This window comes from Haemaphysalis longicornis, unplaced genomic scaffold, assembly GCF_048455015.1.
Source record: "Haemaphysalis longicornis isolate Haplotype H1 unplaced genomic scaffold, Haemaphysalis longicornis Haplotype H1 scaffold_1, whole genome shotgun sequence".
Taxonomy (NCBI): Eukaryota; Metazoa; Arthropoda; class Arachnida; order Ixodida; family Ixodidae; genus Haemaphysalis; species Haemaphysalis longicornis.
In genome coordinates this window covers 344,113,897-344,139,453 of record NW_027526203.1, presented here as the reverse complement: position 1 = coordinate 344,139,453, position 25,557 = coordinate 344,113,897, and the positions used below count along the sequence as shown (strand labels likewise).

Sequence of the window (25,557 nt, the reverse complement as noted above, 5' to 3'; positions counted from 1 at the left end):
TCCTTTCATTTCCGCACCTCTCATGTTCATGTGAAGTAGCAAGTCAAGTTTGTTGCAAGGCAGATTTCTCTTCATCATTAAAGGCATCATCTTCCTCCTCCCTCGTGTCCCGTACATATGTGTATTCACGTGCATGTCACAAGGTGTTTTCACCGTCAACTTTGTGAACCACCTCTCACTAAGCTGGACATGAACCGCTTTTGCATTATGACAGTGTGGGTTTTCTTACATGATGAGTTCGTCGTTCTGCCTGTCTTTTAATAAGATGCAGGAGGAGCGGAACGAAAAGCGAAAGCGCATTCCCGCTACCGCTGAGAGATTGGTTTTCCAATTATAAATCATGAAGAAGCCATTGAAAAGACCTAATCTCATTGCCTTGACCCAAGACATTTAAAGGTGTAAACTATATAAAACGGATGGCACAATCCGAAAGAAAACTAGGCATCAGCAGAGAGCGAAACACCGGCAAGCTCCCTCTAAAAATGTATAAAAAAGAATATACCACTGACTTAAGACTGTTTCCCTATTCCCTAACGTTTGAGCTGGTACAGAGAACTACACCGAGTGCCAGTGAAACTATAGGAATATTCCAATATTGCTCTCGCACATGTATCAGGCTATTAAGCAAAGTCGCCAGAGAAGTCGCCAGAGAATATGTATGTTCTCTGTTTATCGTAGTGTTACTTTTCCAGCCACCAGAAATTTGACTATAATTCCTTCTGATGCACCTACTTCGGATAAGTGAGCTGCGGCACGGGAATATTTTGAGCGCAAGAAATAGTTTTCAAATAAGCACATATAATTCTTACTGCCTTGCAGGTGATAAAACGTACCTTTCATGGTGTATGTTGCCTTCTTACTCAGTAAATTGAGTATGGCGTTTTATATTGATTATTACACTTAAAGCATTTTTATAGACATGATCTAGCCAGATCATCATGTTTTAAGAGAGGAAATATGTTTTAAAAGAACCTTTATATTTAGAACAACTCAGCGTGCGCCCATACCTTCAACTGCATCCGATATATTCCAGTTCCGGTAACCACGGTATCGCTACCCCACTACGATCACTACGCACGATCGCTACGCACTACGATCAGTACGCTACTACTACGATCGATACGCACTACGATCAGTGACGCCCCAAAAGGGAATGGCGAAACGGAATTTTCAGAGCTTCTTTAGGCATTGTTTCGAACGAACAGCCCATTCGACCACAAGTACGTCGAAAATATTTTAACCACGTAGCTGTTGTACAAGCCGTAAGTTCGCCGTTGCATGAAAAAATACCAAGAAAATGTGGAGCCCTCGTGAGTGCGTGCCTCCCGGTGACCGCCGAGTCCCCGGCCCGCGCTGTGGCTTAGCGAAAAAAAACAGGAAATTCCAGCGCTGTCATGAATTGCTACAACGCACTAATGCCTGGCATGAGGAATACCGCTATATTAATGCCTATGACGATGACTATTGCAAGCAAAGGCCAAAGCAACGACGGAACATGTAAATAGTTCAAACTGTACAAATGCGTGGTAATTGCGTCCTTCAGTGCCCACATATAAAGAAATCCTGCAACTTCGCTATGGTTCAAGCACTGCGCGACTGAGTACAAGCTTCGCCAGTTAAGCTGGTGCAAGTACACAATGCTGAGGATGACTTTGCACCCACCACTCACCGCGAAGAAGACCAGACAACCTCTTCGATTCGTATGACGACGATTACTAGCAACGCAACTGTGCAAATAAACAATGATACTGAAACTCAACTATGCGTCCGGCAATGCAGACCTACAACAGCTACGCCATTCAAGCCTAGCGTGTGAGTACAATCTTCCCTGAATTTTTTTTCCCGCAGCTTTAACATTTTAATTCTTCCACCGAATAGTTTAAGTACCAGCTAACCAGCTCCCACCAAACTGCCCAGGTGGCTCTGGCCACCAATGCAAGGGATGAATCAAAAGCCCAAGTCACTCTGGACTGAGGCCACCCCACAGACCCTCCACCGAGTGAGGGCTCAACCTCACTGTTTGCTCGAATAAACGTTCCTTCTCCCTCCCCTTTTCCCTCTCTCTCTCAGGAATAATTGAACACGGGTTCTTTAAGGGCAAACGTAGGGGTAGTATTTCTCACCTAAAAGTCAGGGTTAGTATCAGAAGCGTCAGGCTTTGTTTCAGCTTCGATATCGGCCACAAATTTGTTTTTAATAACAGATGTAGACTGAAGGCTTATGAAGGTGAGCGTGACACTAGCTGACTGGTGTGACTGCCCATGCAGATATGATATGAAAGTATCGTATGTGTGTTCCCCTGAAGAAATGTGACAACACATAGAAAGTGACTGAGTGAACTGTTTTATAGGTATATTCTGTGATTATTCAAACTTTTGTAAGCAGATACACGTTAACTGCTTATATATATATATATATATATATATATATATATATATATACAGGGTGTCCCAGCTATCATGCACCAAGATTTAAAAAAAGAGCGATGGCGTTACTCGAAGGAAACCTAGTGCATAATGTTTGCAGTGCTGTGGAGAAGCGGGCCGTAATTTTTTCGTTTTTCGTTATTGAGACTTTACTAGTTAGTTGTAATTAATTATCTAACTCGAGAATTACTGTCCTAATCACTAAACTGTCAATGAGGCACTTGTTGGTACCCACGAGGGGCACCTAACTGCGGCATTTCCAGCGACGAACTAATTGCGTACTCATTTATTCTCACTGATAAAGAACACCCGCGAAATATGAAAAATACCGAGTGACGGTGCTTCCGCGCGCATTGTAAAGCAGCGTCCCCAAACAAGCTGATTGAAAGCAACTGCTTCGCCTGCCACCCGCCCGAAGAGACAGCGCATCACTTTGACAATAGCATGCATGGAAGGAGCAGCCACAGCAAGATTGGCGGGGCGCGTGTGCAGATAAGGCACAAACTCGGTCGCGATTTCTTCTTTCTTCTTTTGTTTATTTCATTCTGGCTAACTAAGAGGCAGCCTGTTTGAGGGCATTGCTTTACGATGCGCGCGGAGGCGCCGTCACGTGGTATTTTTCATATTTCGCGGGTTTTCTTTATCAGACAGAATAAACGAGTACGCAATTAGTTCGTCGCTGAAAATACCGCAGTTAGATGCCTTTCGTGGGCACCTACAAGTGCCTCATTGACACTTTAGTTATTAGGGCAGTACTTCTCGAGTTGGATAATTAATTACAACTAATTAGTTAAGTCTCATTAACGATAAAATACTGTCAGCTTCGTCACAGTACTGCAAACATTATGCACTAGGTTTTCTTCGAGTAACGCCATTTCTCTTTTTTTTTTAAATCGTGGTGCATGATAGCTGGGACACCCTGTATATATATATATATATATAAATATATATATATATATATATATATATATATATATATATATATATATATATATATATATATATATATATATATATATATATATATATATATATATATATATATATATATATATATATATATATACATACATTATGTCACTTGCGCCACTTTGGGATGACTGCGTTATCAAGCAGGACGGACATGCTAACGGACATGCTAGTCCCCGGCGTGGGTACGTGCCGTGTGATGCGGCACAGCAGACGACGACGAAGGAGTGCGTTGGCTAGGGGCTCGTGTGTTTGGTTTTTGTCGCCATATTGCTCACCATCAACCGGTGATCTCTCTTTCTTAAGACGGCGCGGACGAGATCCCGAAAGCGGTTGTCCTCATCCGTGGGCATAAGAACAGAGATGCTGGAAGATGTTTTGGCGCCCATGCGGTCGTATGTCGGGAACGCTGTTGTAGTGCCCTCTCAATGGCAGTAGCCTCGCGGATCAATTCTTGAACCGTACGTGGAGGATTTCGGACGAGAACGGCGAAAAGCTCTTCTTTAACGCCATGCATAAGATGAAGTAATTTTTTGCATTCTGCGATGTCTGGATCGGCTCACTTGAACAGACGGGCCATGTCCTCCGCGAACATAGATGCATAAGATGGCGTAATTTTTTGCATTCTGCGATGTCTGGATCAACTCACTTGAACAGACGGGCCATGTCCTCCGCAAACATAGCCACACTCTCGTTAGGTTTTAAAGAAAAGCTTTCTAGCTCTACAGCCAACGGTTCCTTCGCGGCCTGCGGGACAACAAACTCCCCACGCGGCAGAGGCGGCCGCGGAGAGGAGGAGGGGGTGGAGTGTTTCATTCACGCAGCGCAGTGTAGATGACGCAGGCACATCCCCGCGCGGAAGTGCCAGCTCGCTGGCGTCGGCGTCGGCGGTACAGCTTTGTCGTCTGGTTTAGCGACAGTTGTTTTGGGCCTATTTTGACGCAGCTTCACCTCCACTGCGCGCTGCCTTTGCCTTCGCACGGGTTGGCTAACTTGTTCGACAGCACCTCCAGGGTAACCCGCACCCGATGGAATTAAGTGTCGTATGGCAAACATACGTTAAGGATTGGTTTGCAGTGCGGGTAAACAAAACGTACAAACCACATACAGACATCTGGCCGCTAGAGAAACGCTACCTTTTGTGCACTGCTGGCCACGAATGGGACTCCGTTTTGTAAATTGGTGAATACCGATTCGGTTGTGTTTAAGAGGTATTACAAAAGGCGAAAATAGCAACTGGTTCTGATAAACAGCGATTATAAAAGTTCCCTCAGCTTTCTCGCTATTCTCAAACTTACTAAACTAACTTGTTTAAATCTGTATAAATGGGAATCACTAAGCTCACATGCCGAAACAGCCCCGCCGGTAGCGTAGTGGTTATCGCACCAGACCGGTATTCTGGAGGTCGTGGGTTCGGATCCCACCCGGCGGGCATTTTCTCACCACTTTCTTTCTGACTCAAAAAATTCTTCATCTGTTCCTATGACCCACTACAACCTCCCCTTTGCTTTCCGAGGTTATCTTGACTGCCAACCCTTTATTTCTGTCTTAGTTCACCGAGCCCCTCATTCCCATTTCTTATTCGCTATATGCTTAGCGAGGGCCTCTGTTTGGCAGTCTTGGTGCCAAAGGTAGCTTAAGAGGGTTCAACGCTGGTCCACCACTCTCAACGTGTCGTAGACACTCGAGTCACGGCCCGGGGGTTAAAAAGAAGGTCCCCTTCACCCCGAGTAGTCCGAGTGGCGCTGGCTACCACCCCCAAGTGCAGGAAACAAAAATACCTTAACATAAATACCCGAGAAAGTGGTGGGGAAACAGCCCCGCCGGTAGCGTAGTGGTTCTCGCACCAGACCGGTATTCTGGAGATCGTGGGTTCGGATCCCACACGGCGGGCATTTTTCAGCACATTCTTTTCGACAAAAAATTCTTCATCTCTTTCTATGACCAACCACAACCTCACCTTTGCTTTCCGAGGTTTTCTTGACTGCCAACCCTTTATTTCTGTCTTATTTCACCGAGCCCATCATTTCCCATTTCTGATTCGCTATATGCTTAGCGAGGGCCTCTGTTTGGCACTCTCGAGAGGGTTCGACCACTCTCGACATGTCGTAGACACTCGAGTCACGGCCCGGGGGTTAAAAAGAAGGTCCCCTTCACCCCGAGTAGTCCGAGTGGCGCTGGCTACCACACCCAAGTGCAGGAAACAAAAATACCTTAACATAAATATCCGAGAAAGTGGTGGGGAAACAGCCCCGCCGGTAGCGTAGTGGTTATCGCACTAGACCAGTATTCTGGAGGTCGTGAGTTCGGATCCCACCCGGCGGGCATTTTTTCACCACTTTCTTTCTGACTCAAAAAATTCTTCATCTGTTTCTATGACCCACCACAACTTCCCTTTGCTTTCGGAGTTTTTCTTGACTGCCAACCCTTTATTTCTGTCTTATTTCACCGAGCCCCTCATTTCCCATTTCTGATTCGCTATATGCTTATCGAGGGCCTCTGTTTGGCAGTCTTGGTGCCAAAGGTAGCTTAAGAGGGTTCAAAGCTGGTTGACCACTCTCGAAATGTCGTAGACACTCGAGTCACGGCGCGGGGATTAAAAAGAAGGTCCCCTTCACCCCGAGAAGTCAGAGTGCCGCTGGCTACCACCCCCAAGCACAGGAAAAAATTACATTGACATAAATACGCCAGAAAGCGGGGGGGGAATCGCCCCGCCGGTAGCGTAGTGGTTATCGCACCAGACCGGTATTCTGAATGATGATGATGATTCATGATTGCTATTGGTTTCCCCTTTGAAGCGGGGTGATGACATGTCATCTTACCAAAAAGGACTAATATAACCATGTTTTACACTCTTGGTTTAATACTACCGCTGCTTAGGGCAGGCACTAATGTTTATTAGGCCCGAAATACTTTCTTTTCCCTGTTACAGGTGGTAACTGTCCTAGGCAATATTCCCCTCTCTGCTTTTCGTGCACCAGCATTCTACTCTTCTTTTCGTCCCCTCGACAGCCTTGAAGTTAACTTCCTCTCTGATACCGTTAAATCCTAGAGTTTCTGGAAGCCCAATATTCCCTTCATGTAGATTTGGATGGATACCCTCACATTCTAACACTATGTGCCGCATAGTTTCTGTTTCTTTTCCGCAGACCACACATACCCCATCATTTTGTGAATACTTCCCCACAAAACTCTTAGTTCGCAGGCAACCTGTTCTAGCCTCACAAAGCAAAGCACTGCCCTGGGAATTATCGTAGAAATTTTTCTTTCTGATATTCATTTTCTCAGCCCTGTACATCTCTAACGACGTTTTAGCTTCCATTTTTTCCCTCCATTTATTCGTTTCAATCTGCCTTGCCTCTTTTTTGGTTACCTTGGCTATTTTGGTTTCTCCACTGTTATTTCCGTATTTCATCGTTAGCCTTCTAGTCTTTCTTAACCACTGCGTGTCCACGCTTTTCAAATATAGGTACCTAAAAACCTTAGCTGCCCACCTTCGTTGATCCATTTCCCTCAACCTCATCTCAAAGCATATTTTACTCTGAGCTTCTCTAACTTCAAACGACGCCCAGCCTATATCTCCCTGAACTGCTTCGTTAGTTGTTTTTCCATGGGCGCCTAAGGCCAAACGTCCTACCGTTCTCTGGTTTACTTCAAGGCCTGATAGAACGTCTGATTTTAAGCAGAGTACAGCATTCGCAAACGTGAGACCCGGAACCATTACTCCTTTTAGGTTACTTACTCCGGAACCATTACTCCTGGAGGTCGTGGGTTCGGATCCCACCCGGCGGGCATTTTTTCTCCGCTTTCTTTCTTTCTTTCCAAATTCTTTATCTGATTCAATGACCTACCACAACCTCCCCTTTGCTTTCCGAGGTTTTCTTGACTGCCAACCCTTATTTTTGTGTTATTTCTACGAGCCCCTCATTTCCTATTCTGATTCGCTACATGCATAGCGAGGGCATCTGTTCTGGCAGTCTTGGTGCAATAGGGAGCTTAAGAGGGTTGAACGCTGGTTGACCACTCTCGACATGTCGTAGATACTCGAGTCACGGCGCGGGGATTAAAAAGAAGGTGCCCTTCACCCCGAGAAGTCAGAGTGGCGCTGGCTACCACCCCCAAGCACAGGAAAAAATTACATTGACATAAATACCCCAGAAAGCGGGGGGAAAACCGCCCTGCCGGTAGCGTAGTGGTTATCACACCAGACCGGTATGGGTTCGGATCCCACCAGGCGGGCATTTTTTCTCCGCTTTTTTTTTTTCTTTCCAAATTCTTTAACTGATTCAATGACCTACCACAACCTCCCCTTTGCTTCCCGAGGTTTTCTTGACTGCCAACCCTTATATATATATATATAAATAAATATATATATATTTATATATATATATATATATACATATATATATATATATATATATATATATATATATATATATATATATATATATATATATATATATATATATATATATATATATATATATATATATATATATATATATATATATATATATATGTTGCAGTCGTCATTGCCAGTGCTATTCGGCTTTTTTCGAAATATATAATAGGGCCGAATGACGTGTGCTTGTCACGTTTCTTTGATTCATTGATAAATAAGCGAAAATATAAGTCGAGCGCTTATTTATCAATGAATCAAAGAAACGTGACAAGCACACGTCATTCGGCCCTATTATATATTTCGAAAAAAGCCGAATAGCACTGGGAATGACGACTGCAACCTTGATATGTATCTTTACCGAGTCCCTCGTCCCGTATCTCTCTGTTCTGCTATATATATATATATATATATATATATATATATATATATATGTGCGTACATATATCGATGGATAGATAGATAAAAAAAGCTCACTAAGAGTACGTACAAAGAGGATGAGTAAGAGAAGTCGGACACGCGGGAGGAACAATAATAAGGAAGTTTACCTACGTATCGGCGAGGGACTTGCCTTCATCAGTGACCATCTTCGAAGCCCCCTCTTTCCCTATTATATTTATTTATTTATTTATTTATTTACAAATACTGCAGGCCCTATTCGGGCCCAAGCAGGAGTGGGTACATACATACTACAGATACATTAATTACAACTACCACTAACCTATATTTGATTAGAATCAAGAAAAAAATATGCTTCGAGATTCGGAACACAACAGTAATATATCAGTAATAAAATATGCACACACATCAATGCAACACAATACACAAGAGTAATATAACAGTAATTAACATGTACATATACCGATGGAATACATAAAGAAATTACGTACTACACATAAAATGAAAAACGAATGCAGGAAGAAGCTGCCTTCACTGCGGAAACACATATATGTATATATATATATACGTCTAGCGAGACACAGAGATAGAGAGAGAAAAAGTGAGAGTGGAGGAAAACATTCCCGCCGGGTGGGATCCGAACCAATGGCCTCCAGAATACGTTTCTGGTACGATGACCTCTGCGATGGGTTCGAATCCCACCCAGCCCCTGCGGGCATGTTTTTCTTTACTTTCTTTCAAAATCTGTACCTGTTTCAAGGAAAATAAATGACCTACCACATTCTTCCCTCTGCTTTTCTTGGCTTTCTTGATAGTCAATCCTTATTTTCGTACTAAATCAATAAACCCATCATCATGCATGATTCCATGCATGATTCGCTACATGCATTGCAAGGGTCTCGGTACTGACACTCTTGGTGCCATAGGTAGCTTAAAGGGACACTGAAGTGAATTTTTCAAGCTTCCGTTTTTGCTTGCACTGCGTAGACTGGCTCAAATTAGCACACTTTTCATCGTTTATCCGGTTGACTAATCGATAATTATTTTACAAAGCGGAAAGAAGAAAAACTACCATGCGCGGTTTGCGGCGGCCGCACCAACTAAGCTGTGACGTTGGGAGGAGGGGGCACCACTATTGGACGATGCCCAAGGTTATCAAGCAAACAAGTTTCGGTTTTGGTTTCGGTTCTGTAAAACAACATGTTTGACATCCGATGGCATCGTTGGATGGGCATTCTCAATATCACAGTAATCATAGTACCGCGCTTCTGCCATGTTGTCGACTGTAAAATGCATAAGATAAGCCTCCCAGGACGGCTTGGAATCGTAGCATTCATTGGCTGAGCCCTATGCAGTCCATGAACGCCCTCCGCGTCCCCGCAGACGCTCAAATGCATGCGCTTTTCTCCCATATTTGGAGCTTGCCTCACTCATGCCTGTATCGTAAAAAGCGTGTTCGCACCAGTCCAAGGGTCTGTTGATTCTGGCCTGGGCCCACTGCCTGCATGCAGTCGGTGCATATGGCAACAGCACGCCAACGAGAACTCGCTAGCGCGCCAGTGCCAGCCTGCGCGAGTTCTGTGGACTAGTTCGTGGAGCAATGAACGTTGCGGCCCCAAAAAAGGTGAACCCAGTATAGAAAACATCGGCGAAAAACGAAAAAGTGAACTTACAAAAAAAAAAGCATGTACCCGCGGGGATTCGAACTTGTGACCATCAAAACAATTCAGGTGTCATACCTAGCGCTCCCGACCACTAGACTACGGGAGGAGGCGATGCCGATGATGGAAGTATAAGCTATATAATGTATAACCAGTTTACACTTTTATTTAGTTTTAGTATTTCAAGCAGCTTAGGTGACTATTTGTTGTATTGCGCTCGTGCAGTAAGCATCCCCCGAGTTTCCACAATAGCTCACGTCTAGCAATTGCATTTCGTAGACGGAAAAGCGTTCGCAGATGCGTAGTCGTGCTGCTGACCGCTGTGCTTGTTCGCCGAGCGCAAAAAAGTGCTTCCCGCTTCCTAGTTTTGCGCTGTACGATAAAAATATCAGTTGATTTTATTTCCTTAGTACCTGTATTGACTTCGCTGACTCTTCTCCCCCTTCAAGAGGCCTTATATTTTCCTACTGGCGTACCAGTCAGCGAAGCGTCGCATGTGCGCTTGTGCAGCGCTTGTGTGAAGCGACATTGACTTGGAGCTAGATACAGTGTACAAACTAACGAAGTAAAGAAAGGCACATTCGTCCATTCCCAAACGTGTTGTGGATTAGTTTCAACTGATCGAGCGAATTGCGACGACCCGTCGGCGGCCGGCGGACTAAACGCTGGGCCGACTGACTCGGTCGCGGAAGGTTGGTGAGCCGTGCAGTAGCGCAGCCAATTGCCAGCTCCTCTCCTGCTGACGTCACACGAAAACGCCTCAGAAAATGGGCGAGCGTAAAGAGAGGAGGACAGCATTTTCGAATTGATTTTTCTACTAAATAAATTCTCGTAAACGCGCTCAGAGTGGTCGAAACAGGGCCTAGGGACTCCGGACTACAATTTGCGCTCGTAATCCCGCATTGTTTACAAATCACTTCAGTGTCCCTTTAAGAGGGTTCAACGCTGGTGGACCGCTCTTGACATGTCGTAGACACTCCAGTCACGCCCGGGGGCTTTTTTAAAAACGAAGTCGTCTTCACCCCGTGTAGTCGCAGTGGCGCTGGCTACCACCTCCAAGCGCAGGAAACAATTACCTTGGCCTAAATACCCAGAAAGTGGAGAGGAACACAGCCCTGCCGGTAGCGTAGTGCTCATCGCACGAGACGCGTATTCTTGACGTTCTAGGTTCGCATCCATTCCGGCGGGCATGTTTTTCTCATTTGCTTGCTTTCTTTCAAAAAGTTGTACCTGTTTCAACGATAATAAATGACCTGACAAATTCTCCCCTTTGCTTTCCTTGGGTTTCTTGACTTCCTACCCTTATTTATTTATTAATTCAACGAGCCGCTCGTTTCCCTTTATGATCCGCTACTTGCATAGCGAGGGTCTCGGTTCTGGCTGTCTTGGTGCCATAGGTAGCTTAAGAGAGTTGAACACTAGTCAACCGCTCTCGACATGCCATAGACACACGAGTCACGGCCCGGGGGCTAAAAAGAAGGTCCCGTTCACCCCGAGTAGCCGGAGTGGCGCTGGCTACCACTCCCAAGCGCAATGAACAATTACCTTAACATAAATACTAGAGGGAATAGCCGAACGGAATAGCCTTCTAATAATGAATACATTCTTAAGCAAAAAAATGAATAGCAATTTGACTTCGAAGGGATCAAAAGGTGAAACCGAAAACGAAATCGACTTCATGTTAACTGGCACTACAAACATGGTATATGGCGTACAAGTAATTGTGAGGGTTAAAACAAGTGATCACAGGATGGTCAGAAGTCGTATCCGCTTGAATTTAGGAAAGGAAAGAATAAGGATGCTAAAGTGGAAGGCGCCTAACGTGCCCGCTTTGGGAAGAAAAGTGGAATAACTCAGATTGTTACTTTAGAACAAATTCTTCGTGTTCAACAAGCTTCTCGTTTCACAAATGTGGTCATTCAGTCAGCACTACCCGTAGAAGCAAAAGAGCCGAAGTTATATGAATCCAAGCTCTCTCAGAAAACGAAGGACTTCAGTCACAAGTGCCCAAAAATGTTAGCCTGCCGTGCGGGGGACCGAACAGAAATAGCAGAATTGTCCAAATTGATCAACAGGAGCAAGACTGCCGACATCCGCGAATTCAATGTTGCAAAAGTTGAAGCTGCATCGAAACCCGGGGGGTGTTTAAAATAAACCAGTAGAAAGCTCACCATTGGCAAGAATAGGATGTGCGCCCTCCGTGATGAAATGGCAACATAACCAACAATAATGATGATATACTCAAAATAGCTGCCCCTGACTCCGCGCCAAGTTTTCCCGTAACTTGTGTCGGTCAGGTTCCGCCGATTACCACAGATGAGGTCGCAACGGCGCTTCAAGCAATGAAAAAAGGCAAAGCTGCAAGAGGTGATGGCATTACGGCTGATAAATCACGCCTCGGAGGGCACGTTGTGCTAGCAAAGCGTGCAGCCCTATTCTCGAAGTGCTTGAGGTTTCACATGGTGCCAAAGGCGTGGAAAAATGCGATGTTAGTTCACCTACATAAGAACGGTGATGCCAAAGAGCGTAAAAATTGCAGGCCCATCAGCCTGCTATCCGTTACTTACAAATTATTTACAAAGGTGATTCTCAATCGTATAAGTGCCAATTTGGATTTTCAAAAGCCACGAACACATTCCGGTTTCAGGAAGGGTTTCTAAACATTACACCATATTCACGCTATCAACCAGCTAATCGAAAAGTGTTCGGAGTATAATGCTCCGCTGTATATGACATTCACGGAATATAAAAAAGGATTTGTCTCAGTGCCCACAACAGCAGTACTAACGGCGTTTTGTGAACTCGGAGTAGACGAGCCGTACATTGCGCTCTTCAAAGATATATACAACGGGTGCACAGAAACTTTACAGCTCCATCAAAAGAATTGTAAGTTTACTATACAAAAGGGTGTCTGGCAAGGGGACACAATATCTCCCAACTTATTCACAGCCTGTCCGGAGAATTGGTTCAGAAACCTTAGATGGAGAAAAACAGGGGTGAGAATTAAAGGGAAATATATCAGCCACCTAAGGTTTGCAGACGACATCGACATTGTCCTGTTCAGTGAAAGTAGCAGGAATTTGCAGCGCATGCTCTGCCAATTGTACTCCGAAAGTATGCCAGCAGGTTTAAAAATCAACACATACAAATCGAAGGTAATGTTCAGTCAGCCTGCAACAACACCAGACTTTAATGTAGGTAACGAAGTCTTCGCAACAGTACGCCAGTACGTGTATCTTAGGCAAATCATATCTGCTGATTGAAACCATTAAACACATATTACCCGCAGAATTATCATGGGATGGGCTGCTTTCGGCAAGAATTAAGATATCCTAACTAGCAAGCTTCCGCTGTCCCTCAAAAGCTGGTATTTAATCAGTGCGTTCTTCCAGTGTGGACGTAGGGGGCATACACTTGGGTTCTCACAAAAACAACGTGAAAGGAAACTTAAATCTGCCCAACGGGCTATGGAACGAAGAATGCTAGGGGTCAAAATAAGGGATAGGAATCCAGCCGCATGGATTACGGAACCGACTAGGGTGGAGGATATTCTAGTTCAATTATGCGAGGGAAATGGGCATGGGAGGGTCACATAGTGTGTATGACGGACAACAGGCTGACCATCCGTTTGACAGATCGGCTCCCCATAAACAGCAGACGCAATAGGGGTCTGCCGAGGAAAAGATGGCGAGATGAGTTGCGAAAATTTGTGGGGAAAGCATTGACTCAACTCGCAATCGATAGGCGTGGTTGGAGATCTTTGGGAGAGGCTTTCGTCCGGCAGTGGGCATAACCAGGCTGATGATGAGGATGATGATTATGATGATGAAATACCAGAGAAAGTGGGGGGGGGGGAACACAGCCCCGCTGGTAGCGTAGTGTTCATCGCACCAGACGCGTACTCTGGAGTTCTTGTGTTGTGATCCCAACTGGTGGGAATGTTTTTCTCTACTTACTTTCAAAAAAAGCTGTACATGTTTCAATGCTAATAAATGACGCACCGCTTTCTCCCCATTGGTTTCCTTGGCTATCTTGACGGCCTACCGTTAATTCTGTGTATGTATGTATGTAATTATATATATATATATATATATATATATATTGTAACGTGGTGGCAGATGACACGAACCATGTAGCGATGAAGTGATGTATTTACATAATGAACTATTTACATCAAGCCATAACCGAGCCCGGCCTGGCTGCGCCGCGCACACAGCTCTCCTTCGCCGTCATCCTTCGTGGTGGTCCATCGCGCAACGGGGATTGTCCTGTCCCGTGACAATATATATATATATATATATATATATATATATATATATATATATATATATAGAGAGAGAGAGAGAGAGAGAGAGAGAGCAACATAACTTTGAAGGTTTTGGGCCGAAAAGAAACAAAACTTTTTGCAGGTAGCGGCCTCCGACCAGTGGCAACGCTTGTACAAGAAAAATTGGCCAAACTCAATACCTCGAGCAAGGCATGTTTTCTTGTCCAAACGCTGGCATTGGTATGAGGCCGCTAATGATGATTCTTGATTTATATTTGAAGGAGGACGATACCCGCTAGAAAGGACAAAGTAAAGCTTTTTAATGCGCCCATTTTTACCTTTTAAGACATCAGTTGCCATAAACTATACACATACATACATACATACATACATACATACATACATACATACATACATACATACATACATACATACATACATACATACATACATACATACATACATACATACATTATGGCATCCGGGTTTGAAACAGGCGCAAACTGCCGGACGATGGAATAAACCTATGGATTAGGCGCGGCGGCTTATTGGCGAGGCAAGGGAGCGTGAACGCTTGGACGGCTGATCCCAGAAAAGGCTGTCTGACTAGGCACGCGAGTGTTCGCGGGTGCATGCACCTTCGCGCTGTTATCGTCGGATTAGTGGCTGTCCACCATACGTAGAACGTATTCCTCACTAGGGCATTGCACAAAGTAGAAAGACGGATTGTCGATATCCACGACATCTGCACACCTCAAACAGGAGATTGTTCGGATTAACCAGTACTCACACGGCAATTTCCCTGCCCCCCTCATTCCAGCGTCAGAAAACATTGCACCAATGAGCTCAAAGCCGCCTAAAGACAACAACAAATGCACTTCAAGTAGTGTCGAAAACAGAAAGCGTCCTCACTTTTCCGCGTTTGTATCCATCGTTACACACGTGGAGCCTTCCACCGATAAAACCGCGACAGAGGTGGGTTGCTTTCGCGCGTAGCAGAGTGGGGAGCGAGCCGCAGTGCTAAGTACACAGAGCGAGAAAGCTAACAAAACAATCGGTATGCCGCTAGCTCACGGCGAAATTACAACAGAAGAAGAACACAAAATTAAGTAGACCGCACTCTCGCGATGCTATAAAAATTCAATAAAAAAATCTTCGGAGCACTTAAGTCTCCTTATGTGCCTTGAAGGCCAAATCCTGGTGATCCTGCCGAAGGCTCCTTTACTGCTACATTGCATTTGCGTCTGGTTTTTCACTTCCGCTTTCTTGTCTTTCGTCGCGAATTACCTTGATAGGCTTATTTACTGCTACATCGTGTTTGCGCTTGCTTCTTTGCTTTCGTTTCTTCGTCCTTCGGAGAGAATCCGGAGAGAATTACTTCAATACGTAGACTAGTATGACACGCCACAGCTTTTCCAGATTCCCAGAATCACAGTTCTGCGTGGCTGGTTGACGTGCCGCTCTTATACTCACCTACGATCATGTTCGCATGTCACACGGTACGCAATATTATGATTGGTGTTGCAGCGTTGCCGATGTGTGAGGCAGTGCGGCTTTTTTAAGGCGAAAGCCTGAAATCTCTGTTTCGAGCCCTCGCCATGTGATGGTCAGAAACTAGGTGGTACAAAAAAAGGTTGAACTTGCGGGAACCGGAGAGCGTGACCCGGGGTCGCGCTTTCTGAAAGGGGAGCAGAAGTTAGTTGAGGACGACCGGAGGAGTCCTGTGAGAAAGGACGCGCAGCGTGCCCAGGGAAATGGCGATGGCTAGTGACCCCAACGCGCTTCGGAGGGTGCTGTCCAGGAGGCTGGTCAAGTGATCGCGGGCGCGGCCGCAAAGTACAACGGGAAGTTTAATATCAGATCAACAAAATAACCATATAGGCTTTCGCCTTCGCATTCTTACAAAGTTATCGGCATTCCCCGAAATTGTTCTAAAAAGCTGAGCCGTCGCTGCTCACACGTTCGCGGCATGGCCAATGCTGAAAAATGGGGACATGGACGAAGTGAAGACAGACGGTCACTTCGTTCGTGTCCCCCTTTTCTTCGCAATTTTTAACACGAAAGTGTTTTATTCCTGGATGCACGAAGATTTCCGTGACGCCATATCCGTCCCGGAAGTGACGCCAGTACAACGAAGCAAGCGGCCTGTAAAGGGTGCACCCCTGCACAGACGGTCTTCTTGCGGGGAAGCAACCTGTAGTACTAAATGCTGGTGGACGAAAAGCAGAGAGGGGAGTATTGCCTAGGACAGTTACCACCTGTAACAGGGAAAAGAAAGTATTTCGGGCCTAATAAGCTTTAGTGGCTGCCCTAAGCAGCGCTGGTATTAAATCAAGAGTGTAAAACATGGTTATATTAGTCCTTTTTGGTAAGATGACATGTCATAACCCCGCTTCAAAGGGGAAACCAATAGGAATCATCATCATCATCATCAGTACGTTATACCTAGGGTTGTTAGTTTTCGGGTTTTATATTTTAACACGAAAGTGTTTTATGCCTGGATACATCGAGTAAATGGAGCTTTCAATAGCTCCCCGGTACCACACGAACTACAACCGGTTATACCCAATTGCAACAGTACAAAAACAGGCCAACCGGCAAAGAGAATTTTGTCCACACGAAGGTGGAGAGAAATTAACGGGAAAGACTTTCTTGCGACCCACCGCCAGGGGGACGAGCCCGGGGGGACCCCTCTTGTCCCCCCTAGGAAAAAGCCGGATAGGGTGGGTTGCTGGGAACGGGAACTTGGACATCGGGATGGGTTATGGGAAAAAGGGTGGGAATGAGGGAAGCAATTTTGCTCCAATCCTTTTGTCTGACTCTCTTCCAAGACTGATTGCTCAGCGAGGGCATCAGACAGTGCCAATTGCCAAATATGCGGTCCCTGCCACGGGTTACCGCTCACCCATAGGGTCCGATAACTGGGCCCCAACTGTCGGAGACAGGAAGTACCCTATTTAGTGGCGACGGTCAGGTCCTTCCCGACCCCCACCTCTGCGGCCGATGCGTACTAACGTCCTCGATCAACTGTCCCGCACAAGGTACTCATGAATCACCAGTGAAGCTTTCACTATACACGGGTACTTGCAACACCTTCTTTTCACGGTCTCCGGACACCGGAAGTTTGTATGGGAACGTTAACTGAAATCCACGTTGGCAAGCCAACCACGTTCGCAAGGCTCCCACAGAGGGGGGGGGCTGTTCTGCGAGCCCTTTTCTTATGTCCTCCTCTGTGCCTACTCTATCGCTCAATGGAACAAGAGTCTTGTGGCATTTCCGCTGGGTCGGGCGGCTCGGCAAGGAGATCGGTCCGGGCCTACTAGCCGTTACTAAGCCAGGAGAGTTTCCCCAGTCGGTGTACTAACCTCACCTTTCCTCGTTTTCCCCGTGCGGAACACCCAGTAGCTCGTGGTAGCACGTCCCGTGGCAGCCAGAGAAGATCAGTCTATAGGCCCCTCGCAGCAAGGTTACAGGGGGGCGCGACCCCCCCCCCCCCCCGGCCTCATACGGACTGTACAACATCTAGCCCCAATGACATTTGGTTACAGGGGTATGTCACTCCCCCCGACTTATAGCGATCAGGTCGCTGACCCCGCCAAAGCTTGCGGTTACAAGGGTCGCCAGTCGCCCGGCCCGTAACGGTTTCCCGAATTTAATCGGTATTCCCAATACAACGACTGTACGCTTGCGGCACTTGCTACTTTCGCAACTTGACTCGCCGGCCTCCTCCCACGCTGGATTACAGGGGTGCGTTACTTCCCCCAGCCAAAGAAAGTCATAGTTGATCGATCTCGACACGCTTTCCTGCTTCAATCGCATCGCCAAGTGCCGGGTCGACACCCGACCGCCCGACCTCCGCGTAGGACCTGATTCAAGTTGTACCAGGAACCTCCGCAGTGGCGGCCGTTTTGCACGCTCCCAGGGCAGGGATTGTGCGGCCTCCCCGATTCCTCGAGGAGGTCTCGTGGAATTACCGTACTTCCACGCTCTGGCCCCTATGACATTAGGTTACAAGGGTTTGTCACAACCCCCGGCCTGCAGACCAGCTCGCAAGTTCAACAGAACGAGCCCCAAGCTATGGTTACAGGGGTGTGCACGCCCCCGGCTCGGTAGTGGTCTACCCATTGCTTCAGCAATGGTACGCCAACACTACGTGCGAACTGTACCGCTTGAGCGCAGTGATTACGTTGCAACATTGACCCGCGGGCTTCCTCTCACGCTGGATTACAGGGGCGCGTTACCACCCCCAGCCTTTGGCCTCCTCCCACACTGGATTACAGGGGCTCGCTACTTCCCCTAGCCAAGAGAGTCATAGTTGCTCCACAAATACCATCTTTCGGGATAAAAGGGATCCTCTGAGGAACTCCCAGTGGCTCTGCACTCTCGCCCCCAAGACTGAAAGTTTCAAGGGCTCATCAAGTTCCCTCGGTCAGCAGACCAGTTCGCATTAAAGGCCCCTTCCATGCTCCGGTTACAGAGGTTCGCTACACCCCCGGCCTCATTGTGTGTACCCATGCTTCAGCATGGCACGATAAAACGAACTGTACCGCATGTACCCCTATGACTTGGGTTACAAGGGCTCGTCACCTCCCTCGGCGAGCAGATCGGTTCGTGTTTATAGGCCCCTTCCTAGCTGCGGTTACAGGGGCTCGCCACTCCCCCGGCCTCATAGTAGCGCTCACATTGCTTCAGCAACCGTGCGCCACTATAACACAAACTGTACCGCTTGGTGCAGTTGCACTTCGCAACATTGACCCCCCGGCCTCCACCACACTGGATTACAGGGGCGCGTTACCGCCCCCGGCCAAAGAGAATCATAGTTGATCCACAGAAATTTGCGACCGCAAATTTTGTTCGAATTACCATTCCAAGCACCAACCTCGGTAGCCACCCAGGCTGTCCGGGCCTGCGTCCGCATCATGCATCGGTGTTCTTGGAAGGCACTTGCCCTCAGAGTGCCTGGGAGTTGCTCAAGCTCCCATGGGTGTTGAATACCCAATACAGTGGGCCTGGCACACCACTGACTCCTGCCATTGCGACGGACCAAAGCAGGACAGCCGAAACCGACCGACACAGCCCAGTCCGCCGGCAGGGGGGGTCACGTCAGGCCGGCAGTAAGATTTTTACAGCGAGATTTCACTGACCCCATATCCGTCACGGAAATGACGCCAGTACACCTTTGCCGAAGTGACCCGTCAGCAGGACGTCGTTCGCCAAGGACACGCGCAAGACAGCCGCCGACCCGTAAATCATGCTCAGCTGCAGATTTCGCTACACATTTCCCTTTCCTGTTTCAGCGATTCCTATGACAGAGGAATCAACCAGTTTTTTCTAATTATGGAGTACTAACGTGCCCAGAATGCTACCCTTATCATGTCCAAAGCCCTTCGTTGTGATTTGCTATAGCATTTGTGGTTAGAGGTGAAGCCGGATTTAAGGAGATCGGTGTAAGCTTGGTCTTCGTAAGCTGGCTTTTCTACGTTGTGTCTTCCGCAGTGAAACATCATCATCTACGGAGGGAGTATGATGACATGGCTCTAACTCTTGCTCTATCGAAAGTATCCTGCAAAAAAAATCATAACAGCCGCTACGACGACTCTACCATTACGCGGAGTTTCATTTACTTGCGACAGTGAGTTCACAGCGAAATTGTAAACGCTACAGAATTACTGTCTACTGTCAATACATGGACATACATACTTACCGAAGAAGGCTGTAACTGTAGGTTTACCGGAATTATGCGGAAGCAAATTATTTGACAATAAGCCGCTAAGACAAATCTAACATTACGCACAAATGCTTCGCTCCTAATCCTTCTTCATCCTTGATCGCCGGTTGTGCCTGTGATTACCCCACTTTACTCCAGAGCTCCAGCTTCTCCTCCCGTTCTTCAAGCGAGCTGCAGGTGTCCGTCGGCGCGACTTTCCTTCTCTTCGTGGCTTCTTATTTTCTTTCGCTGGCTCTCCTCCGGTGTGAGTTTGTTTCCGTGTTCGCCGTTTTTGGTAATCAGGTCTACTGGCCCCGGTCGCCCGTAGCAACGCTTGCCGCCGCGCCGCCGGCTAGAGTGAAGCAATCCCAGCCGTTTCTGGGGCAGCGGCCAACGTTTCCTCCGTGCTTTCAGCAGGAATGATGTAATCTCGGCGTGGTTCTTGCACACTCCATCCATGATGTGAGGACGGAGTCATGACTGCGACGAGAAACAATTCCATCGTAAACAATCGCGCAAGTTCCGTCGGCAGCTTGGCGCAAGTCTCTGTAAGGTGCCAAGGTCCCAAAGCTGTTCACAGAGTCTTCGACGTCGGACAGGAGTCAATGCCAGACTCAGCGCGATGCAATACTGCGGCAAGTATTGCAGATGTCGGAAAAACATAATCGTACTGTGGAAAGGCCCCTGCGCGTCTTCTGTTGTTTCGGATGACCGCATCCTGAAAGAGGTGACCAAAGATTATATTAAGGCATAGCCTACGATTCAGAACTCTCCCTACAGGTGACGACAGGTCCATCACTTTTAATCTGTGCACCTTACAAAGATGGTACTGGCCGACAGAGGCCGATGAACGGGAAGACGTGAATTGAATAACTGAATAACATTTAATGAGATGGGGGAGGCCACATGGCAGTAATTCTGGAAGAGGTCAAAACCGCCTTTGTGACGCCTTCGCGCCGTTGAGGGATGAAGGGCCCCCCTTCGTCGTTTCAGAACTCAATGCACCGTCTCTTTCTGTAACATAATCCGAGGCTTTATTGCCGGCTGAATCATTTGCGGCCAACCGCTATCTGCCGCAGGCGGGGTGGGGGCAGGGGCCTCAAGTAACGCGCGTTCTGAATGGCTATAAAGTAAAGAAGAATTAGCACTGTCTTTTTTGTAAAACCAATGTTCCTTTTCAGTGCGTGCCGTGATACACTCGTCCCCGAAGCAAGTGTTGAACATAGACGAAAAATTCAGTTACCGCTCTGGCCCCATTTCTTACTCCCAACTGCGATAAGGCCGAATGCTCACCAGAGCTGGGCGACACCGCACCCGGGTACCACTGCGGCGGTCGCCAACGAACTTTGGCAGTCGTTAAACCAGTGCATTGGTAACGTAAAAGTTCCTGCCACCGGTTCTGAGCTGGGTCACACTGGCAGCTCTGATCACGGCAGTTCCACCGCCAAAACTGCCGTCGAATAGAGCTATGTAATCTAAGGAAAACATGCTTTCGTCTCTCTCATTATGCTCTATGCAAAACTGGTTATTCAAGAAGACATTTTGCTAGAAAATACGCACGACCAATTTTATGTTTGCTCCAGGGATTACCACGTGAGATTGATTGTGTAGGAAATTTTAAAGACAAGTTCGACACGGGGAGATTCAAGGAAAGCGCGAGAAACAAGGTATCATCACAAAAGTATTACGAGTTCGATAGCGTAAGGTAGGACGTACGTAGTAATTAACAATGATGTAAGGGGTCACGAATGGAAGGAGTGCTTTAGGAGATTTCTTAGGGCGAAAGTCCCAGCACAAACGTCAGTGATCTGCTTCACGACTCGTAGGCGCTGTGAGGCCCACAAGCACACACCCCATTCTATCAGACCATTGTGAGCAAGCCAAGGTCACTGCTTGTGGAGACCCGCCGTATTGTTTCAAGCCGGTAACCCAATCACCTTCAAGAATTGCATGTTTTGCGCTAGTTCTAAGATGGCGCACACAAATCTGTCGCCAGCCTGTCCCTGACTCACTTCAAGTAATGGTCATGAGCCCAGGAAGTTTTTGTTTAGGTCGAAATTGTGTAAGGTGAAGCCCCCTTACAACCCCCCCCCCAAATTTCCTGTTTTAATTCCAGTGAAACCGCTTTACTTGGCACTGCTTCACCTCTTTCACAAGTTTTACCGCTCGCCCCCACCGATGCCTCTTTTACAATTTGCCCAATGAGCTGATAACAGCGCTAGCGCCATGATCAGCAGTTGCAATTTGATCTCGCCATGGGATGGACGCGTGTAGTTCGCTCGAATGAATAATAGGGGGAATTCAATGGGTGCCGTCTCGCACCGACGCGCGATTGGGCGCGAGAAAAACAGAAAGCTGCTGCCGCAGAGCCTGCAGCTACTGCCATTACCACCTCCAGTTCCACCTCGTCGAGTACTTTCGAATCCCTCCGGGATGAAAAGCAACTTGCCCGCTTGGATTGCCGAAGTAAGCCTATACTTCTTGTTCAGCTTGAATGTCTTTCCGAGCGACATTTTCGCCAGTGTCTTTCACGTCTGAACACGCGCACACCACCTGTTGCCGATTCATGATTTCACGAATGGGGTATGGAGGGAGGGTGCAAGGTGCAGTTAGGCTTCATGGTCTCACCGCTGACATACCCATTGTGCTGGTGGGAGATTTGAACGTGGACGTCTGACGGCCCAATGCGACCTGGCTGCTGTACTCCGTGGTCGAGAGGTTTGGGTTGGTGTGTTACACATACATGATGAGGCCTAGGACGCCGGTGGGAAACGAACAGCCCTATGTTTTTCCGCCAAACTAAAGCTCGAGTCCCTCCAAATTTCATTCAGCTAATTTCCTAGGTTTTATGCTCAGTCGCAAATTACAAACGCCTTTTGTTTCGTGCATTCTTTGTAGTGCACACATTTTCGCTGGTCCTCCTTCTTCATCGAGTGAAAAGGCACACAATTTTTTTCGGAGGAAGAAACCGAAACATCGCCCATTGTGCCGTGGTTAACGTGGAGCCTCCCATGAGACAACTGTTGGGAGGCTTTTTAATCAAGCATTGCACGATATTTTACGACCTTTTTTGTCGGCGAAGCCAAAAGAAACGGAACGTGATTGCCATTATTTTTCGCGTTCATTTTGGGCTAAAGAAACAGAATTGTTTCTTCCGGCCAACGAACGAAACTCAACGATCTGATCCCTCGCGACAACGCGAGTGCTCGCCAGAGCAGGGAGCTGCTGTGGCCTAGAAAGTATCAATTATAACTCTACTGAGTTTTAGATGTTCCTGCTCATGCGTCTGCGACATGCCTGTCCCATTCCCCCACAGAGTTGTGCAGACAAAGAGGCTACATCTTGCAATATAAGGTGGTCAAAATTCTCCATTGGGGGCAAAGGGGAGTAACTAAAGATACAGCGTCGCATGTTCAGTCAGAAAACCAAGGGGCAGCGTAACCGGAAGTGACATCATCAGCAGGGCGTGACCACCGGCATAACCAGCAGGGCGGTCCCTTCCGGTCATTAGAACGCGTCGACTTTAGGCGACATCATGTATCAGCACCCTCGATTTCAGTGCACAGTAGTGAAGTAGGAGCCAGTGCAGAATCAATGGGCTCAACGCGTGAAGATAGACTAAAACAAGCATAGTACTTTGCATTCAGCTCATTCCTTTTACCTCAGCTACTACCTATTAAAACACCACACACCTTTCCTGCACAGTCATGTCCCGTCACAAGAGCGTCTGAAATTCATTTATTGGGTTCATTTAGGCTTCCTTTTAAGATACTGCTCGCTGTCTGTGCTAGCAAATGTCGCATTTATGGGAGTAGGAACCATCATCATCATCATCATCAGCAGCAGCAGCAGCAGCAGCCTTAGCATACTCAGGTTCACAGCAGGGTGAAGGCCTCTACCATTTACCTCCAACCGCTCCTTTCCTGCGCGGCTCGAGTCCACAATTTAACCCCCGAATTTCTTTATTTCATCCCTCCATCGGGTTAGTGGCCTTCCCCTTCTTGTAGACGCACCTTTTGGTATCCATCCAGTTACCCTACGTATCTGCCGATTGTCGGTTCGTCTCACTACATGGCCCACTCAAGTTCATTCATTTTTCTTTATTTGAACTATTTGAACTCTAGTTTGTTCTCTGATCCAGACAGCTCGTTTCCTGTCCCTGAGTGTTATTCCTAACATTATTCGTTCCATGGCCTGCTGAGCAAACCTAAGTGTGCTTTCTAGTTGTTTAGTAAGGTGCCAAGTTTCAGCTCCGTATGTCATCACCGGCCGTACGCACTGGTTGTAGATTTTTCTTTTGAGTGACAGAGGTAGCTACTTTTCGTTATTTGGGAGTGATTTCCGAGCGCTCCACAACCCATACCTATACTGCTGCGGATTTCTCTCTCGTGGTTGGTGTCAGCACTAATCATCTGTCCGAGGTAGTTATGTTCTATTACTTCTAGCGTTTCGTTTCCTAAGCTGAGTACAAAGTTTTGGGCATGCTTATTCCTCATTACTTTATATTAATTCATATTTATTTTTAGCCCCACCGCCATGCTTTCTGATTTTTGTTCCTCAAACATTGTTGGCATGTGTGGTGCAGTCTCACTCAAGAAGATAATGTCATCCACAAACCTCAAATGGCTCAAGTATTCCCCGTTTATCGTTAATCCTATGTTTCTCCGGCCAAGATTTCTAAATACCCCCTCCAGACATGCTGCGAATAGCTTTGGCGAGATGGATCGAATCTCCCTATCTTACTCCTTTTGGGATCGGAAATTCATCGCTTTGCTTAAGGAGGCTTATCCTGCCCGTGGATTCCTTGTATGTCTTCTAGAAGTCTTATGTATGTCTCCTCGATTCCCTGGTCTTTTAGATCTTCTAGCACGGCTGCTGTGAGTACAGAATCAAGCGCTTTCTCATAATCTATAATAGCCTTGACAAGGGGTTTAGTGTACTCTGATGATATTTCGACCACTTGATTGACGACATGCATGTGATGCATGGTTGAGTACCCTTTCCTAAACCAAAGCCTTCTCTCTGGGTTGTCGGGAAACCAGGCTGTCATCTATGGGCCTGACTATAACCTTATTAAAGAGCTTGTAAACAACTGAGAGTAGGCTGATGGGTCTGTGATTGTTGAGATCTTTGGGATCTTCCTTCATATTAATCAGAATAATATTGATGTTTTTCCAGGCTATGGGCAGTTTTTGAGTCTTCAAGCATTCCGAAAATACTACAGCAAGTTTTTACAGTACAGTGTCTCCTCCCCCTTTCAAAAGATCCAAAGTTATGCTGTCGTCAACTGCAGATTTTCCTATTTTCATGCCATTGAGAGCCTTTCCTACTTCCTCTTTAGTTGCTTGTGGGACATCGCATGTCGAGCTTGTACTTATAGTTTCCCCTGGTCTAACGTCGCTGGCATACAGCGTGGTGTAGAAAAGTTCTGCAACCTTTATTATCTCGTTTAAGTTGTGCGTAATGTTTCCCAACTCGCCTCTAAGAAAATACAGACACGGTTCGGCGACGGCAGCCACGGAAAATCGTGCGAAAGTAGCGTGTGAAGTGTGGTCGAGTGCACCACTCTGCGGGTACGTACTATTTTGGTAGGCTTCAGAGTACGCACGCAGGGTTCAAAGTACAGGCATCCTTGTGCCTAAGTCATAAAGCGTTGTGCCTAAGTCATAAAGCGTTGTCTAATACACCTCTTTTTTTGTCATCGCGGGCGTGTTTGGACGGAGCTGCGC

The 25,557-nt window shown here is 46.9% G+C and overlaps 1 non-coding gene across 1 annotated transcript; it reads left to right on the top strand.

The window, feature by feature from the left end:
- The first annotated feature begins 5,647 nt into the window (after nt 1-5,647).
- Nucleotides 5,648-5,720, top strand: Trnat-agu (transfer RNA threonine (anticodon AGU)). The gene has a single exon. It is a non-coding gene; the product is annotated as a tRNA-Thr (tRNA).
- The last annotated feature ends 19,837 nt before the right edge of the window (nt 5,721-25,557 follow it).